This window comes from Lactuca virosa, chromosome 6 (genome assembly GCF_052849685.1).
Source record: "Lactuca virosa cultivar CGN04683 chromosome 6, Lactuca_virosa_CGN04683_v6, whole genome shotgun sequence".
In the NCBI taxonomy this organism is placed as follows: Eukaryota; Viridiplantae; Streptophyta; class Magnoliopsida; order Asterales; family Asteraceae; genus Lactuca; species Lactuca virosa.
The window spans coordinates 62,578,135-62,593,046 of NC_136431.1; positions in this window are offsets into that span (position 1 = coordinate 62,578,135).

Consider the following 14,912-nt stretch of genomic DNA (forward strand, 5'->3'; position numbering starts at 1 on the left):
GCGTCTTCCGAAGATCCAATTGTAGGAGATAGTCAGCCTTACGGAAGTTTTTGGGAAAAAGTCCGAGCCATTTTTTACGAGTTAATGGAAAGTGAAACTCGAAATGCCGATCAAATTACGTCGAAATGACGAGATATTCGACTAAAATGCACCGAGTTTGGAGGAATCTACAACAACCTCCTAAACATACGCAAAAGCGGCTCGAACGATTTTGATGTTTTCAAGGCGGCCATGGACCAATTTGAAAAAACAACGCCAACACGCAAAGCTTTTCCGTATATGAAACTGTGGCTAAAATTGAAAGACGTCCGAAGATGGAAAGAGCAAATGGAAGGAACTTCGCAATCTTCCGGTTCAAAGCGTTCGAGAAACCCCGATGCAACTTCTCAACTATCGGACGGCCGAACACACATCGACATCAACGGCGATCCGATAGATCTTGAAAACGACCAACCTCTTCGTCGGCCCGTTGGAAGAAATAAAGCAAAAAAAGCGGCGTCAACATCTTCGAATTCTAGTGTTATGGATATGTTTGACGATAAATTTGATCGATATGTGCAACTTCAAGAAACGAAGGCCGAGGTGATGACTCGGATTGAACAAAAAATGATTGAAGCACAATCATCATTTCAAGAAGCACAAGAGACACTCCAAACAAAAACCGATATGGAAATCTTGAAAATGAAAGCGGACGACCTCGAGGGCGAAGACTTGGAACTTTTCCAAGCGATGAAAGAGTCGGTTCGAGCCCGACGTAGGCGTAGGGGGTAGTTTATTTTATTTATGGTTGGAATTTTTAGTTTTTTTTAATGTTTTTTTAAAAAATTTTTTAACTAATGTAATTTTTTTTTATTGTTAGTTTTTTTTTTAATTTCAATTAATGTAGTTTTTATTTAATGTAATTTGGTATTTTAATTTAATGGAAAAACTAGTATTAAAAAAATGATTTTAATGTATTTTTGAATTAAATTTAAATAAAAAAATGAAGTGGAGTGGTGTGTTAGTGATAGGTATCCCATGCCAGTGGTAGGAGAATGTGGTGCTGATGTGGCACCTACCACATATGTGGTATGTGGTGGGTATAAGGGATGATCTAAGTGATATAGGTGTTGTCCATCTTATTCTTTAAGGTTGATATATAAGTTAAATAAAGCTCAGAAGTTTAATTATTTTATTTTCAAATAAAACTAATAATTACTAAGTTGTATATCTAATAAAATTTTAAGATAGTTTGGCAACCGTTAAATGAAATCATTAATCATTTACATATCATCTTTGAATAAGTTGGAGTGTTAGACATATGGTATTTTAGAGCTTCTATCTTTTAGTTTTAAAAAAAAATCTCATAATTTTTTTTCGTTCGGTAGCATTCAACAAAAAACTTTTTTTTAATTTTTAATTTGATTTAATTACCTGTTTTTAAAATCTATGATGTGTTTTAGATAAGTCATGTTATGTTATGTAATTTACATGTTTTAAAAGTCTTCAACTATTTTTGTTGGATGCTCAAATACAAATAAAAGCTATAACTTTACACTTTCATCTAACAATTAAGAGCTACCAACTTACAGCTACAAACTAATTTTGCCAAACACATCCAAGATCTCTGAACAGTCAAATTCCTTTGAACATTTTATTAAACCTATTTTTTATAAATGGTTACAGAACTAAAAAAAAATCTATCACTAAATGATCAATATTATCAAATATTACCATAATATTTTTGAAATTAAAATATTTATTTTATAAAAATACTTTATAACCATTAGCATATAAAACCATTTGCATATAAAAATTTACACAAAAACATCTTACAAATTGTCCTTTTAAAATCTTTTATGAAAATGGTTAAATGTTTTCTGTGATGAGTTTTTTTTTCAACTTTTATTATTTAAAGTTTGGTGCACTTTTTCCAGTTTCTTTTGGAGCATGTGTCCGTACAACCCAAAAATATAATTAGGGCTTTTATAAGGTGGTTTCCAAAGATATTGGGTGAAAGGACCAAAAGGATTCTTGATCAATCATATGAGAGTATACGACTCCTTTCCCATTTGGGTAATATCACTTCACATAATTTCTTCATATAGACACACCAAGTGCAACTTGCCAAATTCATCAACATTTATATCAACTCAAAAGTATAATCAAAGTATATGTAATCATATATAATAATATGTATATGTATAGTTATTAATGACATATTATAATTATTTTCAAAAACAAATGATGAAATTATGTTTTAACAGTTTTAACAAGGAATGAGGAAAGGGAAAAAGGAATCTGATTTTAGTGTGGTGAGATTTAAAATATATTATTTACCTTGTGAGAGTTCGACTTTTTTTACAATAACTAATAAGTTTATGTAGTTTTTTAGACTTAATATTAAGTTTGTATTTTGTTTTGTGGTTTCGAACTTTCTTTCTTTAGCTTATACATATTTATTGACTTTATTTGTCTCAAGGTTTAGCTTCTAGTGTATCTTCTAAATTTCATTAAAAGGATCAATAAATAAAGACGAGAAAATATAAATTAGAAAATTCTATATATATGTCTCTTTTTGATAATTTATATGAGTGAGGGGTATATATAGCAGCACCCTATAAATTCCCTTTAAGAAAACTATATTTGTGTGTTATACACAATTAGATGACATGTCCGTATGAACGATTGGTCTTCGATATATATATATATATATATATATATATATATATATATATATATATATATATATATATATATATATATATATAGGGTTAGGTTATAATGTGGATGACCAATTATTGTGTGGACGTGTGGACAGTGCGATTCTATGAAATTACTAAGAGAATACATTGTTTAGTATATATATATATATATATATATATATATATATATATATATATATATATATATATATATATATAGGGTTAGGTTATAATGTGGATGACCAATTATTGTGTGGACGTGTGGACAGTGCGATTCTATGAAATTACTAAGAGAATACATTGTTTAGTAATGCAAATACGTTCAACCTTACAAAAATATCGTCATTTTCATGCATTCTCACTAATTCTTATTCGTTTTTGTTCTCACAAATCGTTTTTCACTCATTATCATTCTGACAGAATACGACTCAATAAATATTCCGACAACATTCTGACAGAATGAGAATAATAATAAAAAACCTATAATAATCTTATAGACGATTTAATTAGTGAGAATGTGTGATAATGACAATAGTTATGTAAGATTGAACGTATTCATATTATTAAACAACATATTTTCTTTATCATTCTCACAGAATAGCACTGTCCACACGTCCACACAATAGATGTTCATCCACATTTGAACCTAGCTCTCTCTCTCTCTCTCTCTCTCTCTCTCTCTATATATATATATATATATATATATATATATATATATATATATATATATATATATATATAAACACACCAATGTGACTAAAATAAAAAAAAAAACATGTCGGATGACTGCGGTGGTTAAGTAATTTTGGGTTTATTAGTTTTAATAAATAACAATGAAACAACCTAGGTGATAGGTCTATATAAACACGAACATGAGGCTATTAATCTTATAAATGGAAACACATTTTCAGACCAAATAACATATTTTCAAATCATCTAACATATCTTCATAGCAACAAACATATTTTTAGACTATTGAATATTTGTTTTTATAAACTAGACAAACAGTGGCAAAAAAACGTCATAATTCTCACTACGAAATACATAAAATCTTTTGTAAATTAAAATACAAGTATATTAAAGCGTAGAGCTCACTTGATTTGTTGAATCTATAGTAGATAGGCTTAAAATCTGTTTCCAAAATTACGGTAGCAAGAGGTTCGGAAATTCTATTTCCATAATGTTTATTCCGGTTTTTTGGGTGTGGGCTCTCTATATATAGCATTGGGCTTGGCCTGTTTTGCTCATTCCGAAAGGAATTGTTATTTTTTTTAAACAAATTGATTATTATTTTCAAATACATACAATTTCCCTTATTTGTATATATACAAATTTTATTAACCATTTTATAAAAATATTAATTGTTTTTGGTTTATTATAGGAAAAAGAACGAAAAAAGCTGTGACATATTGCAGGGTGGAGAGAGATGCACTACAAGGAAGGCTCCAGTTGGTGTATCCGTCACGCATAATAAGATTGTATAAGTAATAAACGAAATTAATATGTTGCTTAAATATGTTATTATTATTATTATTATTATTATTATGGTTTTTAGCTTAATGTATATTGTTATATTTTAGTGTTTAACTTACTTGTTTGTTATATTTAATGTATGTTTATTTTTTTTCTTTATTTTAGGAAAAGATACAAGAAAAGTTAACGAAAATGCAAAAGGAGGTTGGTGAGGAGTCGGTAAATGAGGTTGAGTGCCTCACGTATGCCCTTGGGGAAAGACGTGGGCATACATGAGGAGTTGGCCGAAAACTTAGAAACAAATCGTTATTTCCAAACACACCCCATTCCACATCCTCCTAATCTCAACCGCAAAATGTAACCAATGATCAATTTGCTGCACTAAGCCAACAATTTAATCAAAACTTACACTAAATGCAACAATGTTATAATAACATATTGGCGGCTTATATTTCAAACTTCAAACTACCACCGCCAACATAATTTCAATTTAATCCCAATATGTGTCTAAGAAATACTTCAACCCCCGAGGAATCCGAGGAAAGTAACGAGGAAGGTGATGACGAATGTTAGTATTTCACTATTTTGCTTGTATCATTTTGAACAATGTTTGTTGAATATTTGTTACCATTTTGGTTTTTATTAGACTTTAATTTGAAGAATGTGTATTGAATATTAATCTTTGTTGAATGTTTGTTTATTATAAACACATGTTGCTAAAACACTCCACATACAAGAAATAAACACATCTTGTTGCATCATCAAAGAATTAAGCCCTAAAACACTCAACATTCACCAGAGCGCATTCGTTATGAGAATGTCACTTCTCTTGGTTTAATAGTCCCTAATATCTCAAAATAATATATCAACAAACGAATGATGACCGTTTTTCTCTCTATTATAACGAAAAGGATATCTAAAAGTTTATGTCATAGCCCTACCACAACAACAAAGAAGACGGACATCCTAAAATAAGACGAAGGGAAGAATCAATGGTAGTTACTAGAGCAGGACTCATATTACTAGATAATTACTAACGAGAAAGGAAAAAGAAGGTGCCACCAAATATAAGATCTCATTAGAAGTATGTAAAGATCGAAACAAAAGGTCGATTACAATAAGTGTTATATGATGAAGATTAGATTCATATGGAAACATTTAGATATAAAACCAAGGAGGTAAATTGGATAAATCCCCAAAACGATATGGACACAAACATCATGCTAGAAAAATAACTATTTGAAGCAAGACACCCAACCTCTACCTTACCATTAGAAAAGACAATAAATTCCAAAGAAAATAAGGAATAAGTAAAGATAGTTACCAGCACAAATCTCATACTAATCTTTAACACCACAAATGAATAATGAAAAAGAAGATATCATTAAAAAATAATTTTAGTAGAATAATATAATTAATGTCAACATATAAGACAAATCTTATGAAAAATAGTAGATAGTACACCCCAGTCAATAAAAAACCGAAAGACCCCCCCCCCCCCATCCGACACTGCAATGGAGGGACCTCTCGAATATATAGGTTAATACATAGAAAAACACAAATGGCTATTCGATAAGTAACAACACGCGTCATATGAAGACCGGTCCAACATCAATGGTTTGGCGATCACGAGCTTGAATACAAAAAAGGAAACCCTTAAAAGGGATCAAAGGCAGATAAAAAAAGAAAAAAACAAAATTCAACTCAGACCCTTCCTTTCTGATCAAGGTGTTAGGATAGAGCACGAACCACATGTGCCCTTGAAGAATGTGAAGATGCATGCCTTATAAAACGAGCTCCAAAGCATGCTTTCAGGTCTTGGTTTGTAATTCTTTCCTTTCGATGGTCTAAAACATCATATGCTTTGATAATATAACGTCAAAACCACCATGTTTGGATCTACCAATGCTTCATTTTTCCAAGTTGGTTCTTATTCATGTCTTGTGATGTAATTATTGAATTGGAAGATTCTATAACATATGAAATTTTTTGGATGCATGCAAGATGTTTGATGAGTGTCTTTGAAAAAACTATACTTTGCAACATGTTTAACTAAAATAAATATGAAACCTCTTAAAAAAATATGAAATATGTTCATTTATGAATAATTTTTCATCAACAACATTTGGATAGGGTAATTCTGTATACACGAACAAAAATCCAAATGCATGATGATTTGATTGATTATGCTTATTTAGTCAAATTTTATTTTTTAATTTAAACAAAATGTTTACATAATATGTGTTTTCATTTGTCACCCTTCTGTTTAACTATGTATTTCAAAATTTACCTTCTATTTGTTTAAAATCTCCTCCACATATCCATTATTTAAATATCATTAATATAATATTATAGGGGGAAATGACTTTTTCCTATTCATATTTGTTTTTTGTTTTTTGTTTTTTTTATGCAATTAACAATGAACTTTTGATTGGGGATTTCTAAATGTATTTTGCACGAATGAAATGATTGATTATATTTAATGTAGTCAAATTTATCAAATTTCAACAAAATATATTTTTATTTATACCTTTTTATATTTATATACGTATTAAAAAAACAAAATGCCAATGGATTTCCCATGTGAGAAAAAAAACACTAATTTTATAACGGTTTTATAGCGCTTCAATATTTGTATAATTTTAAACGTATGAAAGTGTTATTTTTTTAACGCTAATTGAGTTTTTAACTGCTAATTGATTTCTAATACGTTAATTGAGTTTATAAATGTTAATTTTAAACACTACTTGAGTTTTTAAACACCAACTCTAAATGCTAATTTTTTAAAACAATAATTAATTTTAAACACTAATTGAGCTTTTAAACACTAATTTTTAAATGTTGATTGAGTTTACAAATGAATTAGACTAATACTATTATATGTTAAAAATAATGTATATATATTTTTAAATATTATCATACACGTATTAGCATATTTCTAATAGACTAGGTTAATATAGTGAATTTTTAAAAGTCGAAAAAGTATAAGGTGAAATATGAACATTGTGTATTAATAAAGGGATTAATGACAATTTATAGGGTTGTAAACGAACCGAACAAACGCGAACGAGGCTTGTTAATGTCCGTTCGTTTAAGTTAACCGAACAAATGAACGAACATGAACGGTTAAACGAACGAGTTTTCTTGTTCATGTTCGTTCGTTTAACAAATTACATTGTTCGCGTTCATTCATTTATGTTCGTGAACATCCTAAACGAACATAAACAAACGAACAAAGATAAACAAACATATATGAGTATAAATGAACATATAATATAGTAATGTAATCAAACACAATTAAACATATATGAAGATAAAATGAACTTATATGAACGAACATAAACAAACGTAAACGAATAACATAAACGAACGTTCATGAACATAATTGAACGAACGAGACAATTGTTCATGTTTGTTCGTTTAACTAAACGAGCGAGAATTTGTGTTCATGTTCGTTCATTTATTAAATAAACGAACATAAACGAACTTCCCACCGAACGGTTTACGAATAGTTCGTTGAACATTCAGTTCGTTTACAGTTTTAAGAATTTATATAATAACATTTTTACATAAAACGATTGTGACAGATTGTCAGGTTTTCAAACTTTAAGGCACAAATACCAAAACAATTACAAGACTCTTTTTGTGCAAAGAGGTGGACCCAAATCTAAATGGTTAATGTTATAACTACCATTCTTTTCCAATTTCATTCTCTATACTTTTTTGTATTTTTTTATTTTTTTTTATTTTGTTTATTTTGTTGTTTTTAATTCTTTATTATTATTATTATTATTATTATTATTATTATTATTATTATTATTATTATTATTATTTTCGATAACCGTATAAAATTCAGATAACATTTTAAAATTTCGGATGACATTTTAAAATTCGGACGACATTATAAATTTAGACGACATAATACAATTCGAGCGGCTATATAAAACGGAACAAGAGCAAAGTTTGTCTTTATTTATCACATATATTAATTGGTTCGGTATTACATTTGCGTGGTGCGTTATGCGGATTGAAAACATTTAGTCGAGCCATATGATAAGGGCGAAGTTAGGGACATACTGTTCATATAAACGATTCTTTATCCGACATTTGATCAAGTATTATTATATATTTTTCGTAGTATCTATTTAAAAAATAGATACTTAAAAAATAGAGATGTGTTTATTTCTTGTATGTTGAGTATTTTAGGGCGTAGTTCTTTGATGATGTAACAAGATGCGGTGAATGTTAGTATTTCACTATGCGCTATGGCCTGGTCGGCCCTCCCAGTGCGTGACACGTGTCCTGCATGCTGTGGTGCGACATGTCTGCTTCTAGAAGGTGCGCGTCGCGCCCTATTTGCTCGATGTGCACTCGAGAAACGTCAAAAAATCTGAAGTTCTTCATACGAACTCCGTTTTTGACGTTCTTTATATCCATGCACAACTATCGACGAAATCTACAACTTTCGTTTAGACTTGTCTGCTAATTCTCACTTTATTTTTTTCTTTATTATTTTTAGAAGGCTTAGACTGCTAATCTCCGTTTAAAATTCATATATTTTGCATACGATGTCCATTCTCGTCTGTATTTATATCGACGGACCCCTTTTAACAAGATCTTCGCCTATTGTTTAGATTGTTTCGACTAACAATCAACCGATCTAAAATTCGATTTCTTTGCTAACACTGTTGCGTTGAAACTTCGAAAAATCGTAACTTCCTCATATGAAGCTCGTATGCGAAAGTTATGAATTTTTTAAGATTGGTTGTTTTACCTGCGTCCTACGCCACGTGTCAGCACCAGGCGAAGCCTTGGTGCCTACACAAGCTCATGACGCGAAGGTCAATGTCACGACGCAAAGAGCCCCTGGACAGCCTATAAATAGAGCTCGAAAATCACTCTTTTCCTCACACCTTTCTATCCAACTCTCTCCCAAACACCCCCAAAGCCTCTAAGCTTTTATCTAGCATCTCCTAGGTGTTAGTAGCGAAGCCCGGAGCGCCGGAAAGCCCCGAGAAGATGAGCTTTCGGCTCAGAAGTTTTGCCCGCACAAAGCCCGATTTCTCGTTAAACCACATGTAAGTTAAGTTATGCTTACCGTACTTTAAGTATAACTTATGTTTAAGTTCATTATCGTTATTATGAACTTATAAACAAGATTTATCAATGATTCAAAGTTGTTATACTGATTGATCTACTTACGTGACAAGTGTCTAGAATGGTCATGTTGGCTTGGTTGTTGGATTTCAGAAAGGCTATACGTCGAAATGGTCCTGCCTCCCAACTGTCCTGCCTGACTGATCCTTACTTGATAGATCTTGAAGTAGACTTTGAATTAATGATGAATCTAGACTAATAATTAGTTGCAATAAATATTAGACTAAAACTTAGTAATAATAATACTAGGTTACATCAAAGGAAAAGACAATTGCTAGAAGCGAAGCGCTGTCCGAATTTCGAGGGATTCAAGGAGATGTAGATCATTAGTATAAATTGATGTAAGGTTTGTTTATGCTTATGTTTCTGTATTGACGATGGCATCCCAATGTTTAAATATAAATACAATACATTTCTCCGGAAATGCTTTGATAATATCATTATCATGTTTTCTGGGAACAAATTCCGCAATATTATTCTTCAAAAAGGATACTCTGATTTTAAAATAAGCATAAATAATACTTTTAAAATGACCGTGAATTTGAGGATGTCACACTTGGTATCAGAGCATTAGTTTAAGCAAACTAGGATTAAGGATTTATTTCTAGACTTAAACTTAGAATGCTAAGCAATGATTGTGAGATGAGTGTCTGCTATATTTAGGATGTATGCATGAATAGACACGAGCACTAGCTTATTTAGGGAAGAAGCCTAAATTGCTTTTATGTGCTAAATGATTTATGCTATAAAATGCCTTATATGATTTATGATGTTATCGTTTAATTGAATCTATGGCCTATTGCCGACCGGATCTGGAAATTTTATGTGTTCAGATTTCTAAACGTTTGATTACGGTATTAGAACTGACATGTAACTTTTCGGAGTGATAAGGAGATTTATACGTCTGTCGTAAATAAAGGTTTCCTATCTTAATTCTCTTCACTGTACACCAAACGTATGATTTGGTGTATAGATCGACATGGTGAGAACTCGAAGCAGATTTGAAAATGGTAATCAGCAGCCTGAGCCACGAGTGATTGAGCGTGCACCAGAGGTAGCAGCTACACCCGAGCCAATCACGATGGCAGGAGTCCAAGAAATGATTCGGGTTGTGATGGACGAAAAAAAGGGAGGAAAATGAGACAAATGTTGCTTAATAATAGGGATGAACCTACTATACCTGTACAACCTGAATTGAACATAGAACAATCAGAGGAAGGAAACTATAGTCAGACTGTCAGTCAAGCTAAGCCACGTATGGTTAGAAGAAACCAACCCAATGGAGGAAATGATAGACGTGGATGCAAGTACAAGGATTTCATGGCATCCAAGCCACCAAGACTTTCTGGAAGCCCAACACTGGTGGAAGTCATGGATTAGATCTCCGAGATGGAGATGATGTTTGAAAGTTACGACTGCAACAACAAACAAAAGATCGTTCTCGCAGTTACACAGTTGAAGACTGGAGTATTAAGCTGGTGGAAGTTACTGGCTGATACCATGCCCAATGGAGAAGCTAGCAAGATGTCTTAGGAAGGCTTTTTGGTGCAACTGAAAATGCAGTACTGCTCTGAGCAGGATTTTCTGGAGATCAACAACAAGTTTCAAAATTTGAAGAAGGGAAGGATGAGCGTCAGCGAGTATGCTACAAGTCTTACGGAGAAGATGAAGCTTGTTCCTTATTTGGTTCCAACTGAACACTCCAAGGTCAACACGTTTGCTAATGGATTTCCAGCAGACTTTGGTCCGATGGTCAAACAAGCAACCACCTTGAAAGTCGCCATCTGGGTAGCTAATAATGTAGAGACCCAGATAAGAGAAAAAGGCCTAGAAAAAAGAATATACAGGAGAAAAGAGGAAGCTTAATGGATCCTCAAGATCTGATAAGAAAGGAAGATTCTCGAAGTCTAACCTAGACGACCAAAAGTATGGGGGGTAGTGGTGGAACCAAGTGGTGTGAGAAGTGTAATAAGAAGCACTTCGTAAGATGCGATGGAGAAGTGACTTACTATAAGTGTGGGAGGACCAATCACTATTCCACAGATTATACATTCGACAACAAGAAGTGTTACGAATGTGGAGATGATGGACATATATGTTGAAGAACTGCCCAAAGAAAAATGAAGCTGCCAGGCAAAATGTGCTATTGAAGCCAAAGGTAAGAGCATTCCAGATGATCCTTAATGAAGCAGCCGATGATGCAAGGGATCAGGAGTAAGGATCTATATATCCAAAGATCGAGATATAAAGTATCCATATATATAGTATCATGTGTTGTAGCCTAATATAAGAGGCATAGTGTAGGGTGAACTTGAATATCTATGTAATCGTTACAAGAAATAATATAAACCTTGGTTATGTTATCTGATGTGTTAGGTTGCTATATGATTTTTCTTATGTTGTGAGTTGGAGAACTGAGAGGCAATTCTTGGGACGAGTATGAGTAGGTATGAATGGTAGTAGAGGCCTATACTGCCGGAAGCACAAGACTCACACTTGGATTAGGGAAAGTCACAAGGTTACCAAGGCGCTAGTAATTAATTCCGTTTTTCTCATGTCTGTCGTTACCATCGTTTCGGTAATGACCAAGAAGATGATTGATATTCTGACCCTAGTGGTCATATCAAATCGAGTCCAGAAAAGATAAGTATGTTACGTGGTTTAGAGAACCAAGTTCGATGTAGCATCCGACTTAAGCCAAAAGATTGAAGTGAAAGATAATCAAAGCGATCAATAGAAGTATCACAATCACCGTGAAAGTAAGAGGCTTGTAGCTAGAAGAGCTACATGCTAGACTATGATTATACCACATTAGAACATGAAGGAAGGTATCTTCCATTTTGGAATATGACTTAAAAAGACATGAGTCTAAAGCGTTGCATCATACGATGAGAGGTCATTAGAACATGACCCATCGGTCTGTTATGGTAATCGAAGTAAAGAACTTCTCTTAAGTTAAGTATGTTTAAGAAGGAGCAGGAATCTCTAATAAGGATCGAGATTGTAACTCGAAGGTTACGATTGGAAGTCCAACATAGTACGAAGAGCGGGTGCGAGATTGAGCACCGCCAACAGTAAAGAAGTCCAAGAGTTAAATACTCATTTAAAAGGATATAAGAGTTATGATTATTACCTATGATGAAAATATAACTTATTGAGTCATTATACAAGCCCTGTTTTATTGATGATTTTGGGACGTAATCATCCTAAGGGGGAGATAATTGTAACGCCCGCAGATTCGGGCTAGTCAATTTAGAGATAATAAGCATTAAAAATGACTTTTTGATAGAAGATTATTTATGATCAACAATCTTAACCAAAGTTATAGTATATGTCACAAGGATTTCGTACATATAAAGAACGCTGAAATCCGACTTATAACGAATAAGTTATGACCCATCGAAGTTTCACGAATAAGTATATGTCACAAGGATTTCTCCAAGATAGTTGTTCCTTTGACTGAAGACGGTTACATTTTCCTGGGGTCCTGAGCAATAAGCAACTTTTGAGACTTTGAGATAGCGGTTGTGCGAGACACCGATTATGACCCTGCCGGAGGGTGTTGAGGATTTTGTGGTTTATTGTGATGCGTCGATCACGGGCTTGGGAGCGGTATTGATGCAAAGGGGTTGCGTGATCGCTTACGCTTCGAGGCAATTGAAGCCTCATGAGGCGAATTATCTGACGCATGACTTGGAGCTGGGGGCTATGGTTTTCGCCCTCAAGATTTGGCGACATTACCTCTATGGGGTCCGTTGTACCATTTACACGGATCATAAGAGCCTGAAGTATTTGATGGATCAGCCGAATCTGAATATGACGCAGCACCGGTGGTTGGATGTGGTGAAGGATTATGATTATGAGATCCTTTATCACCCAGGGAAGGCCAAGTGGTTGCCGATGCTCTCAGCCGCAAGACGGTCGCGACTCCGACCAGAGACATATGTTTGAGGATAACCATGATTACTCCGCTATTGGAGCGGGTTCGTCCGGCTCAGTTCGAGGCTATAAAGGAAGAGAACCGGAAGAGTGAGCGTATTGTGGGTCAGGTGGCTTCCTTCGATTATGATAGTCGTGGGTTGTTGACTCTGTATTGGCGGGTTTGGGTTCCGTATTGGGGCGGTGTGCATCAAGTTCTGATGGAGGATGCACACAAGTCTAGGTTCTCCATTCATCCCGGGGTGAAGAAGATGTATAGGGATCTTCGTCCTGATTATTGGTGGCCCTCCATGAAGTGGGATGTGGCTTGGTATATGGAGCAGTGCTTGACGTGTAGGAAACTCAAGGCCGAGCATCAGAGACCTCACGACAAGATGCAGCCGTTGGAGATTCATGTATGGAAATGGGAGGATATTACTATGGATTTCATCACGAAATTACCCCGGACTGCGCGTGGAGTGGATTCGATTTTGGTTATCATGGCTCGGTTGACCAAGAGCGCGCATTTCATTCCGATTTAGGAGAGTATTTCTGCAGAGAAATTGGTTGAGATTTACATCAGGGAGGTTGTGGCACGTCATGGGGTGCCAGTTTCGGTGGTTTCTGACAAGGATGTCTGGTTTACTTGTAGGTTTTGAAAGAGGTTCCATGAGGATTTGCGCACTCGTCTGCATTTTAGCACACAATTCCATCCGTAGACCAATGGTCAGAGTGAACGGACTATTCAGATCCTCGAGGATATGCCACGGGCGTGTGTTTTGGACTTTAGTGGGAGTTGGGATACGTATCTTTCGTTAGCGGAATTTTCGTATAACAACAGCTATCACACCAACACTGAATGACCTCCTTTTGAGATGCTCTACGACAGGAAATGCAGGACCCCGATTTGTTGGGGCGAGGTCGGTCAGCAGGTTATGGGGAGTACCGAGGTGGTACTCAAGACCACTGATCTGATTCAGTAGGTTTGGAGTAGGCTCCAGACAGCTCAGAGTCGGTAGAAAAGTTATGCCGACAGGCGCCAGTCAGATTTAGAGTTCCAAGTGGGGGATATGGTTCTCCTGAAGGTGTCACATTGGAAAGATGTCATCCGATTCAGGAAGCGGGGCAAGTTGGGCCGCAAATATATTGGTCCTTTCAGAGTTCTGGCTCGGGTGGTCCGGGTTGCATATTGCTTGGATCTTCTAGATGAGCTCAGCCGGATTCATAGCACGTTCCATGTCTCTCAGCTGCGGAAGTGCTTAGTGGATGATTCCGCAGTGGTACCATGGGAGGATAGTCAAGTGGATTACTTCCTGAACTATATTCAGAGACCAGTGGTGATTCTTGACCGGAAGACGAAAATCTTGAGGAACATGGTTGTTGAGTTAGTGAAGGTGCAATGGCAGCACCATAAGGGTTCAGAGTGGACTTGGGAGCCGGAGGATGAGATGAGGGAGCACTACCCAAAATTATTTGGAGCAACGGACTTCGAGGACGATGTCTGATTCAAGTGGGGGAGAATTGTAACACGTGAATTGGGTATGTTCCTTTTAACCCTTCGTAATTAAAACAATTCCTTTTTGTTCCTTATGGCTAGTACGCCGGGTGTACCATAATGTATGCTTAGCGTACTAGCTAGGGCGTAATCGTGGGTTCGAGCCTCGTATGCTGGGCGTATGA